Below are 18,271 nucleotides of genomic sequence, written 5' to 3'. Positions count from 1 at the left end.
AGCCTGTCCTCCATCCTTCGGCTCCTCCTTGGGTGCGTCCTCCAGCCCTTCCTGGTCTGCCTCCTTCTCCTCCTCAGACGAAGCGGCATTTCCCTCCACCTCGAGCGTGTCACTGCAGTGCAAGGTAGTGGAGGGCACAGCAGACCACCACAAAGTGGGAGACCCTCTGTGGGGTGTATTGCAGGGCACCACCAGAGCGATCCAGGCACCGAAACCGCATTTTCAGCAGTCCAATGACAGCACGGGTGGCAACATGGGCCTCATTATACTGGGTCTCCGCATCAGTCTGAGGCTTCTGCACTGGTCACGTCAGCCATGACCTCAGCAAGTATCCCTTGTCCCCCAAGAGCCTGGAATGAACCTGTGGCATAAAGTTTGAGGGCAGCGGTGACCTTCAGAGCCGGGAGCAGGTGTCCTCCTCCTGCATGGGGTGCCATATCTGTGAGGACGTGGCACAGGTGACGCACTATCGGAGATGGAGTCTTCTGTGCCAAATGCTGTCTGTCATATGATTGAATGACCAAGGACGCCTGTACGCCATGGGCCATCGCTGGCCTCCACTTCTGTGTCCCTCCTCAGCCTGATTAGCGGCCAGGGCTTCAGGATGTGCGGCGGCCCCTTGCACAATGGGGTGCCTCCTCCAGCCTGTGTCGACGCTGCTGCCTTCTCTGCCATCTGGCTGCAGGGCTGCCAACAGCAACACGAGGGCAGCCGCGGCGGGGTCAACATCAGCAACTTCAGCATCCAGATATTTTTGTATCTGTAAGGAATTGGAGAAGGCGATAGACGGACAATCAGTTAGGATTATCAGCCTGGGACCCTCAAAGCGCCCAAGCCTCCCCCATTGTTACGTGTCCCGCCTTCTCTCAGTGCCATCCAGCAAGCCAGTGGTGCTGGCAAACCTTTCACTGAACACTCACCCCCAGACACATCAGGAGCCTTTGGATTCCAGATCTCTGCCAGGAACATTAGGAAGGCTGTGCTCAGATGTCCTCTGCTCATCAGTACACTTACCCTTTGGTCGCGAGAGGATGCTGAAGGCCTGCTGTTTAGTGTTTCATTGATCCTTTTTCTCAAGTGCTATATCTAACTGCTTCTTGAATACCTACAATGTTTCGACCTCAACAACTTTCTGTGGTAACAAATTCCACAGGGGGCTCAGCAGGTAAATGGGACCACCGCCCGTGGGTTCCTCTCCACGTTCCAGCATCCTGGCTTGCAAATATATCGCTGTACTGTCATCACTGCTGGGTCAACATTGTGGAAACGCCCAGCCTCACAGCATCTTCGCCAGAAGGTCTGCAGTGCTACCTTCTCAAGCACAATTGGAGAATTAAGGACGATGACTGCTGGCCTTGCTAGAGGCACTCACATCCCATGAATACATTTTTTGAAAAGCACAAGGGAGTGCCCAGAAATAAAGTTTGTACCATACAACCAAACACACCTCTATTTCTCAATAGCGATAAAATCCTTGTAATCTGTTCGCACTTCACTCACTTAACTTGTAAACACTTATCTTGACATCAAGGATTGCAGATGTATGCAAATCTTTAAACTTTGTGGAGATGCCGGTGTACAATGTTCACCTGTTTTATGTGATGAAGACAGTGTAAGGTATTATTCTGTAATCTCAGATTAGGCACATCACCTCCTTCTTCACTACCTGGACAGGTTTTTAAGAGGTAATTCTTTTGGTTCCCAAGAGCTTTCTGACGATGAAAGCGTACTGATCTTGTTTGGCATTTAGCTTTCACAACGCAGAATACCCTACCTGGTGGGAGCAAAACAACATTTTCTATTTCATTCAAGTCAGCCCTGTAGCACTGCAATCATTACCTCTGTTTTTAAAAAAAACATCAATAATCCTTCCAAGACTTTTTCAAATTATTGTTTGCATTTCACAAAATTACCTCCTGCTGTATCTGTGCTTGTCAAATATTTTCATGTGTTGGAGTCATTTATGCCAGACCTCTCTGTTCTTTTTTCAATGTTCAAACAACAGCTTTAAGGACAGTGAAATGCATTACCCTACGACCTGGAACAACCTACCCAAAAGATGAATTGATAACTCACATTAACGTTTGTGATACCTAATTGCCTCCAAATATATATTTTTTCCTTCGATGGTTAAACTACATGTTAGTCAGTCGCAATCATTTTTGTTTGTGGAGGGGTGAAGATCGACACAAATCCGGATATAGGGCGGGATTCTCCAATCCCCCAGCTGCCTGTTTTTCGCGAGTGCTGGGATTATCTCTTCCCGCTGCTTGTCAACAGGATCTCTCCTTGAAGCCACACTACGCCGCCGGGAAACCCGCTGCCGACAGCGGGAAAAGAGAATCCCTGCAGCCGGAGAATTCCGGCCATGCTCACTACTTTGTTGTTGAACGTCATTGACTTTAATTTTGCAGCTATTTTGAACTCTGATAACTGTCGTTATAGAAAGCAGTGTGTGGCAATTTTACAAATGATTGACTGTCATCTGCAGAATTTAGAACACTGATGTCTGCTTGCATGTATTCATATAATTGGAGAGCATAGATGGAACCCACTTGGCCTGTACCAGCTCTGTGAAAGAGCTACCCAATTCTACCCACTCCCTTCACCGCTTTTCCTTCAACAACCTTCTGTCTATAAAATAACCCATTAAAGTACCCATTCTCTCCGGCTGCTCTAGGTGCAAGGGATGCAACCAACAAATGAGGCATTTTAGACACTGAAACGCATTCTTGCAAAGCAGCCTGTTCCATATTTTGAATAATATTGACTGGTTCCCATTTCTTTTCATTTATTCTTGTATTTTCGTAACAATTTACACTTGATTGCTTGTTTAGTGGATCCATGTACCTCTGGGCTTGAGTGTTGAAACACACTCCTGTGTCCAGCCTCCCACATTTTAACTTCAGTAAGCCTGAAGTCATCCAGAACTCCACCAAGTCCCATTCCCTCCACACCCCTGTGCTCACTGACCTCTGTTGGCTCAGTCAAGCAAAGCTGCAATTTCAAAATTCTCAAGCCTGACTATGGTCTTGCCCCTCCCTTATTTGTAATCTCCTCCAGCTCCACAACCGTGAGATAACTGCAATCAGATAATTATGGCCTATTTAACAGCCCTGATGTTTATTGCTCCATTATTGGTGCCCGTGACTTCAACTGCCCAGACCCTAAATGAAAATGAAATTAAAATCGTTTATTGTCACGAGTAGGCTTCAATGAAGTTGCTGTGAAACGCTCTGGCATTCAGTTTCTCTGCCCCTTTCCTCATTCAATATGCTCATTAAAACCAAGCCCTAATATTGCCTTACATAGCTTGGTGTCCAATTTTGCTTCATAATGCGCTTGTGAGGCACCTTGGGATATTTTATGTTCAAGGTGCGATATAAATACAAGCTGTTGTTGTTGGTCATTGGCATAATTAGGTTTTCTGCCAGGTAGATCAGTGATCCTGATGAAATGGATCCATTTGATGATTATCCTAAGTTGCAAGTGGCTCATGTGTGCACAGCACCTGCCCTAGCTCACGTATTCTCTGCACTAAGATACCTGGGCCTGGAGCCTGGATTTTCGCAGAGTTGAGAATTCTCTGCAGGCACTCCAAAATGGTAGACAGGACCTTAATCCAGATGTCCTGCCTGTATTTCTGACAGACTCTTTTTCTGTTGGTAAGGGAAAGAAGTCGGAGCATGGCTCATACATGAGAGAACCCTGAACTCAGCAGGGCCATTTGAACTCGTACTGAGTTCAAACAGACCCATTTTCACTGTTGCAAAAGTCGAGCCTAGCAGTTGTTGATGTTACCCTAAGGGCTATCATTATGCCATTATTAATGCGTGGCAGCTTTCCACAACCTATAATTATCCCAACAGTTCACAATTTGATTGACAGTTAAAATAGGTTATGAAAGATTAGTTGTCTTTGATGTGGGTTTATGAATGCAGTGATTGTTTTATAAGGGATTAAGTACTTGAGAGAATCAAAAAGTTTTGATTGGCTTTCTTGAATGGAAGCTTTTTTATACAGTGAAGGTTGTAGGGCAAAGGATGGTTGGCACCAGTTGCCATGAATTAACCATAAATTGGAACCAGGGGCTATAGGGGATCATGGAAGTGGGTGGGGACCTTGGGTTCGCATGGAGGATATGAGGGCCCACATAGGGGTGGGTGGCAGCATAAGTTGGCATGTAAGGTGCAACGGGCCATTGGGGATCATGAGTTGGCATGGACATGGGATGAGAAGGGAGTTTGAGAGGTGAGGCCGAGAGGACCTATGATATGAACAAACAACGAGGATGGAATCTCCAATAACCAAGACAGGCCTTTTAAACAGCCCACCCCAGGACTTTGCGTATGCATTCAATCTGTTTAGAGGGGCCATGGGACCAACACCATCCAGCACCCACCTCTCGCGAAATGAAGGCCATGCCATTTGGCTTCTAGTGAGGCGGTGCGGGGAAATTTCCTGACTCACACTATCTGTCTTGGGAAAATCCAAGCCTGGGTTTGAGAAATAATCATTAAATGCTGGCAAAAAGGAAGCACCATGTAAACAAAAATCAGACACTCCTGCATGTGGCGTGTTTTGCAATTAAAATCTGATTGCATTGAATTATTTGTGGAAAGTGTTGTTGCAAAGGTTTGTGAGTCTGTTTCATCATTATTAAATATTTGTGAGTTACCTATGAGCTTTAACATACTATTTGCATTGGGCATGGGCAGGTGTACACAGGATTATTAATACAGTGGCAGCCTTCATAGAAGAAAAGACCGATGTGAATGTTTATCAAATAGCTTCCAGGGCCCAAATATTGTTGTGCTGTGCCACATCTGGGCACGACTGGGGCTGTTTAGCACAGGGCTAAATCGTAGGCTTTGAAAGCAGACCAAGGCAGGCCAGCAGCACTGTTCGATTCCTGTAACAGCCTCCCCGAACAGGCGCAGGAATGTGGCGACTAGAGGCTTTTCACAGTAACTTCATTTGAAGCCTACTTGTGACAATAAGCGATTTTCATTTCATTTCATCTTCAGGCTTATCCTGTCCCTGTGCCATGGGGCCCTTCTTCCTTCTAGGTGTCAATGACAATGCCAGTACCTGTTGGCCTTCAACCTCCCTATAGGATGAAGTTGTGCAAAACGCAACATAACGCAGTGACCCTTGAAATTTTAAACAGACAATTCTGCAGGACACAACAGACCCAGCCAGGCATCTGAAATGATGGTTTAACATTCACATGGCTTGCCTTATGGTGAGTACTTTGGTGTTTGTTTTGCAGCTCATGATTGAACTGATATTTTGGAATATCAGGCACGATAGCCTTGATGAGTCTGGTTCAAATGTTGGAGTGGACTGTTGTTGATGGTTGGATACGAGCTGTGTGTTCCAGTGAGTAAGAGAAAGGATTCCACCACAAATGCCACAGTTGTTTCGGTACAGTAAGCAACATTGTGGGAGAGGAAACAATTAACTAAAGGTCTGGAGATTGGTTGAAAAACCACATAAGCACACTTAATGGCTTCTTAATTCCAGCTAAAACTCAGGGCCCTAACAGCTTAGGACTAATACTATGTGAGCACGTAGATCGTTCAGAGGTAGTAGTATACATATATCTAAATGATATTATTCGAGCTGTATTGAAGTATTCAAATCAATTTTCTGGCTTTTTCAGATTGGAGCTATTCACATCCACAAAGTCCCCCAATGAAAATATGCAAAATTGGCGGCGATCCCATTTATTTGTGCTGGATCTCTACCCCATTTTCTTTCAGGTAAGATTCATTTTACTCCCACAAAATCGCATCTTACTGATGAAAGATCTGAAGACTCCAGCTCAAGATGTTCGAAACTGACCACAGTGACTCGCAAGTGAAAGGGTTAATGTTTCTCCACAAACTTGTGTCATCTGTGACTCTAATCATGCCACTATGAGCTTTCTGGAGCAGAAGATTTAATTTCTGCATGGCAGATCTTTCTGTGTGCACAGCTAGCAGCAGTTTGATTTTCATCTTCTGCTCAGGAGCACAGTTGCACTTGGCATATGCACTGGAAAGGCAAGTTATTATTTGTGCAGGAGTGCATTTTCTGTGATTTAAATTTGTACTCTTAAGAATGTGTAAATAGTATCAGATGATCTCAGAATGCTACTCTGATGGAATATCTGATGACATCTTACGTAGTAGGTAACATTAGCATTGGAAGATAGAGTTGTGGCTTGGAAGAAAGAACTGTTGATGTGTCAGAGATAGGCGTGAAGCAATCCATCAAGAGATGGTACAGTCCAGTTTGACCATTGAATTTTCTAGTTGGCTTTAATGCGAGTAGTAGAAGGTGCTTGGGTGATGCCCCAGTGAGCTTTTTTCCCCTCTTCCTTCCTGTTTTGGAGTATGCTGAGAAGGACTGCTCCCGTTCCACACCTGCACGTCTGTGGTGCTTTTGTAAACTCCACCCTTTGGGACAGGGCAGTTGATTGATTTGGAAATTGCCCCTAGTCCTGATAATTGAACGATTGGTAGTGTTAATTACTGCTCCGCTTGTCAACTTCTGGGGAATTGTTACAGTTACAATTATGGAATCAAAAGGCAATGTAGAAATGTACATCTAATGACCAATTTTTACTTATCATCCAAAATGCAAAAGCTCCTTTAGATGTGCCACTTAAATAATTGATTTATCCAAATTCTCACAGTTTAAAATATAGCTTGGTCTTCTCTCTGGTCATTTAATTTCATTTACTTGTAGAATTTCACTGAGTACCTTCAATCGGGGATAACAGGTTATATTGCCCATTAATTTTCTGTAGCATTTGCTGATATATTATAGTCAATTAACTTTAGACTGTTTAATAACTAAAGCTTAGTGGAACCTAAGGATTATTTTTGAAGCGATTGGAAATTCTTTCTTTACATCGCTTCTTTTGTGCCTGCGTTATGAAGTCCAGACTGCAAGATATTTAACTTCCAATGACTCACTGGATAAATATACCTCAATGTGTGGTACATGGACAGCAACATCCCAAATCTGAAGTAAAACAGAAAATACTGGATAAACTCAGCAGGTCTGGCAGCATCTGTGAAGAGAGAAACCGAGTTAACATTTTGATATAAATACTGGAAAATGTGAAGGATAAAACACAAGGTAATTTTCATCACAGAAAATAACAATGTGTTTAAGGGCCAACCTCTCAGAAAATATTAAGATTTCCTTATTTCATTCCAGACAATTCCATTTGAGTCGACATATTTGTGAGTGTTGGTAACAGTAGCCTTTGGTTTTAAACACAAGTCCTTGATCATTCCATTATTACTCATGTAAAGACATAAATGGATCTCCTGGGTATTTGCTCACTAAATGAGGACTATGTTATATGAATATACCAATTAGGAGCAGGAGCTAAGATGCCAGCCGGACAGTATCAAGGTTCCCACATTCCAGGGGGAGGACGGTTGGGGGGGCGGGGGGGCACTCTGCACTATCCCTGACCACCCGGGCACCTCCGATGGCCTGGCCAACGTTTCTGTGGAGCAGTACTGAACGGCGCCCGGCTGAGGACTCCTGAGGGAGGCCCTTCAATGCTGGAAGGCCGGTAGATCGTGGTAAGTAGGCCTTAGTATGTTTAAGTAAGTAAAGTACTTACTTAAGTGAGCTTGGCTTGGTCCCGCCCATTGTGGGCGAGCCCCTGATCCCGCATGGGGTTGTGGCTGCTGGGAAGCCTGCGGGAGGCTTCACCTGGCATTTACCGGCCACGTCACGCTCCCGTTAGAGCGCGACGGGGCCAATAGATTTTTCAATCCAAGTATGATTCAAAAATTACATTCATGACAAGTGTGCCAGTCATACCGAAATAAAAATGTCTTGGGTTGTTAGACATCTGGGGCGTCAATCCCGCCCCCGCCGTGTCCCGAATTCTCCGCCGCCAGAGATTCGGCGGGGGCGGGAATTGCGCCGCGCTGGTCGGCGTTCCCCCCTCCCCCCCCCCTGACGATTCTCCGGCCCGCAATGGGCCGAAGTCCCGCCGCTGTCAACCCTCTCCCGCCTGCGTGGATCAAACCACCTACCTTACCAGCGGGAGCAGGCGGCGCGGGCGGGCTCCGGGGTCCTGGGGGTGGGCGCGGGGCGATCTGACCCCGGGAGGTGCCCCCTCGGTGGCCTGGCCTGCGATCGGGGCCCACCGTTGGCGGGCAGGCCTGTGCCGTGGGGGCACACTTTTCATTCCGCACCTTTGGGGCAGCCCGACGCCGGAGTGGTTCACGCCACTCCATCACGCCGGGACCCTCCCGCCCCGCCGGGTAGGGGAGAATCCCGGCCCTGATGTTATATTGTGCTCAGAACATCAAGTTATTTTACGCAGAAATCAGAAACTAAGGGAGCTTTCTGTCTTGGAGCTGTATTTACGATGCCGCAGTAAAATGACTGGGGAGTTAAGTTGCTATTTGTTCATGGGTTATACCACCAGCACCTGGCAGGAATGTTTCAGATATACAATAAGCCGCATGATTAGTTTATTTTTGTTATCAGAACTGCTTTGTTGTGGAATTCACGTCTGTCTTGCTATGGTCGTTTCCTCTCATAATGAAGAATGTGAGTGTTAATGCATTTGGCTAGTGAGGGATTATTGCATAATTAAGCTTGGTTAAATGAGTTGTGTTAAGATCAGATTTGCTCCAATTTGGGAAAAAAGGCTATAATATGTGTTGTAGACATTGAATAATTGTTAAAATCAGTGGATAATTGCTTGTACTCATGTCCAATTTGCTACATTGCAGCTGATCTAGTGCAAGGAGCTGGGGTTCTGCAATTCCACTTGTCCTGCTGCTCTGGTTCCGTCGTTGAACGCCTCATAGGAACATGCATAATTAACTCGCTGCTCTGCTGCCATTGCCTGTCTCTGGAGAAATAGGGACTGACTGAATAAGTCAGGTGAAAGATGCACTGCCCTAAAACATAATTTAATTTTTAATAAATGATATCAAGTAGCAGAGTATTTTGTTGTACTAATACCATAAGATCTTAAGAAATAGGAGCAGGATGAGGCCATTTTGCCCCATCGGGCCTGCTCAGCCATTCAATTATTTCCTGGCTGACCTTAACTCCACTTTCCTGCCTGCCCCACATTGCCCTTTTTCCCCTTGTGGTCCAAATATTTGTCCAGCTCAGCCTAGAATATAATCAGTGGCCCAGCCTTGCGACACTCCACTGATCACAGCCCGCCAACTTGAAAATGCCCAATTTATCCCTACTTTCTGTCCATGAACTAATCCTCTATCCATGTTAACATACACACCCCCAACTCCATGAGCCCTTTTTTGTGCATTAATCTTTTGTGGGGCACCTTATTGAATCCCTCTTAGAAATCCAAGTATACAACACCTACTGGGTCCCCTTTATGCTGCGTGTTACATCCTCAAACAGCTATAATAAATTTGTCAAACACAATTTCCCTTTCACAAAACCTTATTTGATTATGGTTCTGACTCTACTTGATTACAATATGATTTTCTAAATGTCCTGTTACTATTTCCTTAATAATGAATTCCAGTGTGGGCGCAGAAGACCCCGAGAGTGAGGAGGGTATTCCTGGAGCGAGGCAGGGGGGTAGGTGCTTTGGCGCTGCCCAATCTGTGTGGGTACTACTGGGCTGCGAATGTGGCAATGATTCGTAGGTGGGTGATGGAGGGGGAGGATGCCGCGTGCAAGAGGTTGGAGGTGGCGTCCTGTGTGGACACGAGTTTGGAGGCACTGGTGACGGCCCCGCTCCCACTCCCCCGGCAAGGTACTCTACGAGTCCAGTAGTGGTGGCTTCCCTCAAAATTTGGGGGCAGTGGAGGCGGCATAGGGAGGAAGTGAAGGCCTCAGTTTGGACCCCGATACAGGGAAACCACCGGTTTGCACCAGGGAGAATAGATGGTGGGTTTTTGAGTTGGCATAGGGCAGGCATCAGGCGGATGGGGGACCTTTTCCTCGATGGGAAGTTTGCGACCTTCGAGGAGTTGGAGGGGAAGTGGGGTCTCCCTCCTGGGAATACTTTCAGGAAAATGCAGATTAGGGCGTTTGATAAGCGGCAGGTGGCGGAGTTCCCGCTGTTGCCGCCTAGGGGGGTGCAGGACAGGGTGCTCTCGGGGACGTGGGTCGGTGAAGGTAGGATCTCGGCAATTTATCAGGTGATGCAGGAGGGGGAGGAGGCCTCGGTGGAGGAGCTGAAAGCAAAGTGGGAGGAGGAGCTAGGGAAGGAGATCGACAAGGGGACGTGGGCGGACGCACTGGGGAGGGTGAATTTCTCCTCTTCTTGCGCACGGCTCAGCTTAATTCAGCTGAAGGTGCTGCATAGGGCGCACATAACTGGGGCCAGGATGAGCCGGTTCTTTGGGGGTGAGGACATGTGTGGGAGGTGTTCGGGAGGCCCGGCGAATCACACCCACATGTTCTGGACGTGTCCGGCGTTGGAGGGGTTCTGGAAGGGGGTGGCGGGGACCTTGTCCAAGGTGGTCAGTTCCAGGGTGGGACCGGGCTGGGGGCTCGCTATCATAGATCATAGAATTTACAGTGCAGAAGGAGGCCATTCGGCCCATTGAGTCTGCCCCGGCTCTTGGAAAGAGCACCCTACCCAAGGTTAACACCTTCACCCTATCCCCATAACCCAGTAACCCCACCCAACACTAAGGGCAATTTTGGACACTTAAGGGCAATTTATCATGGCCAATCCACCTAACCTGCACATCTTTGGACTGTGGGAAGAAACCGGAGCACCCGGAGGAAACCCACGCACACATGGGGAGGATGTGCAGACTCCGCACAGACAGTGATCCAAGCCGGAATCGAATCTGGGACCCTGGAGCTGTGAAGCGATTGTGCTATCCACAATGCTACCGTGCTGCCCCAAAAATGAAGGTTGTCCAGGATTTGAACCCAGAACCTCTTGCACCCAAAGCAAGAATCATATCCCTAGACCAACAAGCCACTGTGCACCATCTTTGGGGTAGCATCGGAGCCGGGAGTGCAGGAGGCGAGAGAGGCCGGTATTCTGGCCTTTGCATCTCTAGTAGCCCGGCGTAGGATTATTTTACAGTGGAGGGACGCGAAGCCCCCGAGCCCGGAATCCTGGATTAACGACATGGCCGGGGTCATCAAACTGGAGAGGGTCAAGTTTGCCCTGAGGGGGTTGGTGCAGGGGTTCTTCCGGCGGTGGCAGCCTTTTCTTGATTTCCTGGCGGAGTGTTAGGGGGTGGTCAGTCTCAGCAGCAACCCCGGGGGGGGAGGGGATTATGGGTCTGTTCAGGGGGTTTGTTTTTGCAACTATACGTTTGTTATTTTCATTTTTGTTATTGATCTATTGCTTTGTATTGGGGGGGGGGGGATTTTCTTTCTGTTTTTTCTAATGCCTTGTTTATTTTATTGTTGGGAGAAAATTTGTTGTTGAAAAATTTGAATATAAATTATTTTTTTTTTAAAATAATGAATTCCAGCATTTTCTAAACGACAGGTATTAAGCTAACTAGTCTATAGTTTCCTGTTTTCTGTCTCCCTCCTTCCTTGAACAGAGGTATTAAATTTGCAGTTTTTCAATCCACTGGGACTTTTCCAGAATCAAGGGAATTTTGAAAATTGCAACCAATGAACCCATGGTCTTTGCAACAACTTCTTTTCAGACCCGAGGATGCAGGACACCAGGCCAAGGTCAGCCTTTAATAGAATTTACAGTGCAGAAGGAGGCCATTCGGCCCATCGAGTCTGCACCGGCTCTTGGAAAGAGCACCCTACCCAAGGTCATCACCTCCACCCTATCCCCATAACCCAGTAACCCCACCCAACACTAAAGGCAATTTTGGACACTAAGGGCAATTTATCATGGCCAATCCACTTAACTTGCACATCTTTGGACTGTGGGAGGAAACCGGAGTACCCGGATGAAACCCACGCACACACGGGGAGGATGTGCAGACTCCGCACAGACAGTGACCCACGCCGGAATCGAACCTGGGACCCTGGAGCTGTGAAGCGATTGTGCTATCCACTATGCTACCGTGCTGCCCTTAATCCCATTTGTTTACCTGGTACTTTTCCTCTAGTCAACGTGGTTGTTTTAAGTTCCTCCCTCCCTGCTGCCCCTTGATTTTAGTACCTTCTGCCGTGAAGGCAGATACAAAATACTCATTCAAAGTCCATCATTTTCTTGTTTCACATTAATTCCCAGTCTCATCCTCCTAGGGAGCAATGTCTACTTGAGCTAGTCTCTTCCTTTTTATATTCTTGTAGAAACTCAAAAGGGAGGGATTCTCTGGTCTCATCCATGGCAGGACCGGTTGCAAGCGAGGGTAGAGAATTCAGCATGCCAGCCAAAACTCCAATAACTTTCAGTGGCACTGGAAAATCCCTGCTGTGAAGGAGGATGGGAGATTTCTGCCTTACTCTTTGATTTCTTTTTTAAAAAATAATTTTAATTAAGATTTTCAGAAAATATAAACAACAGAACAATATTAACAAAACAACCATAGTAAAAACCAAAAATCCCCCCGCCCCCAGCAACTACAAAAACAAAAAAAAGCAAACAACAAAAAGGAAAGAGGTAACACCCGCCACATCCAACAAACCCATGTAAACATTTCTCCCTCCCACCAAACCAAACCTCCCCCCCGGGTTGCTGCTGCTGCCGGCCTATTTCCCTACCGTTCCGCCAGGAAGTCTAGGAAAGGCTTCCACCGCCTAAAGAACCCTTGCACCGACCCTCTCAGGGCGAATTTCACCCTCTCCAACTTGATGAACCCCGCCGTGTCATTGGTCCAGGCCTTCACGCTTGGGGGCCTCACATCCTTCCACTGAAGCAAAATCCTATGCCGGGCTACAAGGGACGCAAAGGCCAGAACACCGGCCTCTTTCGCCTCCTGCACTCCCGGATCCGCTGCTACCCCAAATATCGCGAGTCCCCAACCTGGCTCAACCCTGGATCCTACCACTCTCGACACCGTGCTTGCTACCCCATTCCAAAAGCCCCCCAACGCTGGGAATGCCCAAAACATATGGGCGTGGTTCGCTGGGCCCCCCGAGCACCTGGCACACCTGTCTTCGCCCCCGAAGAACCTGCTCATCCTCGTCCCGGTCATATGAGCCCTATGCAGCACTTTGAACTGTATGAGGCTAAGCCTCGCACAAGAAGAAGAGGAATTCACTCTCTCCAGGGCATCCGCCCACGTCCCTTCCTCAATCTCCTCAGCCAGCTCCTCTTCCCATTTACCCTTCAGCTCCTCAACCGAGGCCTCGTCTACCTCCTGCATTACGTGGTATACGTCCAAAATCCTCCCTCCTCCAACCCACACCCCCGAGTGCACCCTATCCCGCACCCCCCGTGGGGGCAGCAAGGGGAACCCCTCCACCTGCCGCCTGGCAAACGCCCTAACCTGCATGTACCTAAACATGTTCCCCGGGGGGAGCCCAAACTTCCCCTCTAACTCACCCAGGCTCGCGAACCTCCCATCTACAAACAGGTCCCTCAACCTCCTAATACCTACCCTGTGCTAGCCCCGAAACCCGCCATCGATGCTCCCTGGAACAAACCGGTGGTTCCCCCATATCGGGGACTCCATCGAGCCCCCCCACCTCCCCCTATGCCGTCTCCACTGCCCCCAAATATTGAGGGTAGCCACCACCACCAGGCTCGTGGTATACCTCGTTGGAGGGAGCGGCAACGGCGCCGTTACCAGCACCTCCAGGCTCGTGTCCACAAAGGACGCCATCTCCATCCTCTTCCATGCTGCCCCTTCCCCGTCCATTACCCACTTACGCACCATCGCAGTGTTGGCAGCCCAATAGTACCCACAGAGGTTGGGCAGCGCCAGCACCCCCCTATCCCTGCCCCGCTCCAAAAACACCCTTCTCGCCCTCGGAGTCCCATGCACCCATACAAATCCCGTGATACTCCTGTTAACCCTCCTAAAAAAGGCCTTCGGGATAAGGATGGGAAGGCACTGGAACAGGAACAAAAACCTCGGGAGCACTGTCATCTTGACGGACTGCACCCTATCCGCCAGTGACAGCGGTAACATATCCCACCTTTTAAACTCCTCCTCCATTTGCTCCACCAACCTTGTGAGGTTAAGCTTATGCAGGGCCCCCCAGCTCCTAGCCACCTGGACTCCCAGGTACCTAAAGCTCCTCCCTGCCTGCTTCAGTGGGAGCCTACCAATCCCCTCCTCCTGATACCCCGGGTGCACAACGCTCTTACCCAGGTTGAGCTTATACCCAGAAAAGCCCCCAAATTCGCTGAGAATCCTCATCACCTCCGGCATTTCCCCCACCGGGTCCGCCATATACAGCAGCAGGTCGTCCGCATAAAGCGACACTCGATGCTCCTCCCCACCCCGCACCAGGCCCCTCCAGTTCCCCGACTCCCTCAACGCCATGGCCAGGGGCTCAATTGCCAACGCAAAGAGCAAGGGGGACAGGGGACACTCCTGTCTCATCCCCCGGTACAGCCGAAAGTACTCCGACCTCCTCCTATTCATGGCTACACTCGCCATCGTGGCCTCATAGAGCAGCCTCACCCAACGGACAAACCCCTCCCCAAACCCAAACCTTTCCAACACCTCCCACAGATACCCCCACTCAACCCTATCAAAGGCCTTCTCCGCATCTAATGCCACCATTATCTCCGCCTCCCCTTCCACAGCCGGCATCATAATGACATTCAGAAGCCTTCGTATGTTGGTATTCAACTGCCTTCCCTTTACAAACCCCGGCACACAATCCTCTATCCTCGCTAACAGCTTGGCGTCTACATTTAGCAGCGAGATCGGCCTATATGACCCACACTGCAGGGGGTCCTTGTCCCGCTTCAGGATCAAGGAAATCAGCGCCCGTGACATAGTTGGGGGCAAAGTCCCCCCCCCCCCCCTCCCCCCCTTGCCTCGTTAAAGGTCCGGACCAACAGGGGGCCCAACAGGTCCGCATACATTTTATAGAATTCAGCCGGAAACCCATCCGGCCCCGGCGCCTTCCCCAACTGCATGCTCCCTATCCCTTTGACCAGCTCCTCCAACTCAATCGGTGCCCCCAGTCCCTCCACCTGCCCCGCCTTGTCCAAGAAGCGCCCCATTCCCCCCCCCCCCCCCCCCCCCCCCCCCCCCCCCCCCCACCGGGGGTTCCGACCGGTACAGTTCCCCATAAAAGCCCTAAAGACCCCATTAACGTCTACCCCCCTCCGCACCACCTTTCCATCTCTATCCTTCACTCCCCCAATCTCCCTGGCCGCGTCTCGCTTTCGGAGCTGGTGTGCCAGCATCCTACTCGCCTTCTCCCCGTATTCATACACCGCTCCCTGTGCTTTCCTCCACTGAGCTTCCGCCTTTCTGGTGGTCAGTAGGTCGAACCTGGCCTGAAGGCTACGCCTCTCCCCCAGCAATCCCTCCTCCGGAGCCTCCGCATATCTCCTGTCCACCCTCACCATCTCCCCTATCAGTCTCTCCCTCTCTCTCTGCTCTCCCCTCTCCCTATGGGTTCGGATGGAAATCAACTCCCCTCTAATCACCGCCTTCAATGCCTCCCAGACCGTCCCCACTCGGACCTCCCCGTTATCATTGGCCTCCAGGTACCTCTCAATACACCCCCGAACCCTCCCGGCCACCTCCTCATCTGCCAGCAGCCCCACCTCCAAGCGCCAGAGCGGGCGCTGGTCCCTCTCCTCCCCCAGCCCAAGGTCCACCCAGTGCGGGGCATGATCCGAAATGGCTATGGCAGAGTATTCGGCATCCTCCACCCTCGAAACCAGCCCCCTGCTCAGGACAACAAAATCGATCCTGGAATAGGCCTTATGCACGTGGGAGAAAAATGAGTACTCCCTGGCCCTTGGCCTCACAAACCTCTAGGGATCCACCCCTCCCATCTGATCCATAAACCCCCTCAACACCTTAGCCGCCGCCGGCCTCCTACTTGTCCGGGATCTGGATCGATCCAATGGGGGATCCAGCACCGTGTTGAAGTCCCCCCCCCCCCCCCCCCCCCAATGATCAGGCCCGCCGCTTCCAGATCCGGAATGCGGCCCAACATGCGCCGCATAAACCCCGAATCGTCCCAGTTTGGGGCGTAAACATTCACCAACACCACCCGCTCCCCCTGCAGCTTACCACTCACCATCACATACCTCCCGCCACTGTCAGCCACCACATTTGACGCCTCAAACGACACCCCCCAATTCTTCTCATCCAGCCCTGAATGAATTACTTGCCCACCCATCCCTTCCTCAGTCGAACCTGGTCCGCCACCTTCAGGTGCGTCTCTTGGAGCATGGCCACATCCGCCTTCAGCCCCTTCAGGTGCGTAAACACCCGGGCCCGCTTGACCGGCCCGTTTAGCCCCCTCACATTCCAACTGATCAGCCGGATCAGAGGGCTCCCTGCCCCCCTCCCCTGCCGACTAGCCATAACCCATCCCCTGCCCGCCACTGGCCAGCGCCCCCCGCTGTGGCACGTCCCCCCCCCCCCCCCCCAGCACCCCCTGTATTCTCCAGCTCCTTCCTGGCCATTCCAGCAGCAACCTGGTACCCCCACCGGGCTAGGACCCCCTCTAGCTGCGCCCCCCCCCCTTCCATAGCACTCCCGTGAGCCAGCTAACTTCTGCTGACCCTGGCGACTCCCGCCACACCTCCGACCCCTCCCCACGTGGGGCTACTCCTCCTCCTCCGTGCCCATCAGCAGGGCCCCCCCCCCCCCCCCCGCTCTTGCGCGGGAAAATAAAAACCAGCAAAGGCCCGCGCTTCTCAGCCCCGACTCCGCCCCCATTACCCCGCAGCGCGGGAAACCAGAGGAAAGCCCGCGCTTTCGCCCTGCCCAACCCCGCCTCCTCTAGGGCAATTCCCATTGCCTGTCCCCACCACCAGCTCCCCGCACTCCCATTTTACCTCCCTGCCCGAACCCGTCCACCAGACCCATACAAAAAGACATAAAGACATCGCCCACCCACCTTAAAGCCAACACACATCTGGCATGAAACAGAGAACCCCCCCCCCCTCCAAAAGAAATAGACACAGTACATTTACATACAAAACTCCCATCCCTGACCCTCAGTTTGAGTCCAATTAGGTTTTGTAGGGTCCTTGTAGGTGACCCACAGACGCGCCGGCTGCAACATGCCAAACTTCACACTCTGTCTGTGGAGCACCGCCTTCGTCCGGTTGTACCCGGCCCTCCGCTTAGCCACCTCCGCACTCCAGTCCTGGTAGATCCCCACCACCATGTTCTCCCACTTGCTACTCCGCTCCTTCTTGGCCCACCAAAGCACGCACTCCCGGTAAACGAACCGGTGGAACCGCACCAGCACTGCCAGCGGTGGCTCATTCGGCTTGGGCCTCCTGGCCAATATTCTGTGGGCCCCCTCCAGCTCCAGGGGCCCCTGGAAGGACCCAGCTCGCATCAGCGAGTTCAACAAAACGACCACATAGGCCACCAGATCCGACCCCTCCAGCCCCTCCGTGAGGCCCAGGATCCGTAAATGTTTCCGCCTCGACCGGTTGTCCATCTCCTTGAACCGCTCCTGCCACTTTTTATGGAGCGCCTCGTGCATCTCCACCTTCCCCGCGAGGGCCGCGGCCTCATCCTCCCTTTCGGAGGCTTGCTGCTGCAGCTCCCGGATTGAGGCCCCCTGGGCTGTCCGAGTCTCCATCAGCTCTCTGGTGGTAACCTCCAGCGACTCCAGCAGCTCCACCTTAAGCTCCCGAAAGCAGCGCTGAAGAGTCTCCTGCTGCTCCTGCGCCCACTGCCTCAGCTCCTCGAGGGCTCTGCCGGCCGCCATTTTGTTTTCCTTCCCCCGTTTTTCCAGAGGCACTGCCACCGCTTTTCTGCTCGCCCCACTCCTGGTCCGGACCGTAGAACCCTGGGGATCTGCTGCAGACCCCTTCCCACGTTGAGAATCGTCGATAAAGCGCCGCTGGGGGCCCTGAAAAGAGCCCCAAAGGCTGTTTCTAGCGGGAGCAGCCGAACGTGCGGCTTAGCTCCGCATAGCCACAACCGGAAGTCCACTGTTTGATTTCTTACCGGTTTACAATCATATTCTACTTTATCCCTTTTTTTAGTTATTGTTTGCTGGTTTCTAAAATGTTCTCACTCCTCTGTCCTCCCACTAATGTTTGCAGCATTGTGTAACCTTTCTTTCAATTCAACACCATCATTAACTTCCATAATTCTCCAGGGACGGTAGCTTCTAAACTACCCTAACCAGTTCACTATTTCCTTTGCTATTTTTCACCTCCAACCAAACTGATTCTACTCCTTGATCTTGCAAACCAAGATAATTT

At 50.6% G+C, this 18,271-nt stretch overlaps 1 protein-coding gene across 1 annotated transcript in view; it reads left to right on the top strand.

Moving 5' to 3' along the window:
• The window catches only part of LOC119971899 (uncharacterized protein C11orf24-like), a 92,954-nt gene that overhangs the window by 12,340 nt on the left and 62,343 nt on the right, over positions 1-18,271 (top strand). The window contains exon 2 of the mRNA XM_038808189.1: positions 5,666-5,765. The gene's annotated coding sequence lies outside the window, so the exon portion shown is untranslated. The remainder of the gene's footprint in view (positions 1-5,665; positions 5,766-18,271) is intronic.

This window comes from Scyliorhinus canicula, chromosome 9 (assembly GCF_902713615.1).
Source record: "Scyliorhinus canicula chromosome 9, sScyCan1.1, whole genome shotgun sequence".
NCBI lineage: Eukaryota > Metazoa > Chordata > Chondrichthyes > Carcharhiniformes > Scyliorhinidae > Scyliorhinus > Scyliorhinus canicula.
The sequence above is the reverse complement of the archived record's forward strand: the minus strand, read 5'-3'. Positions and strand labels throughout refer to the sequence as shown.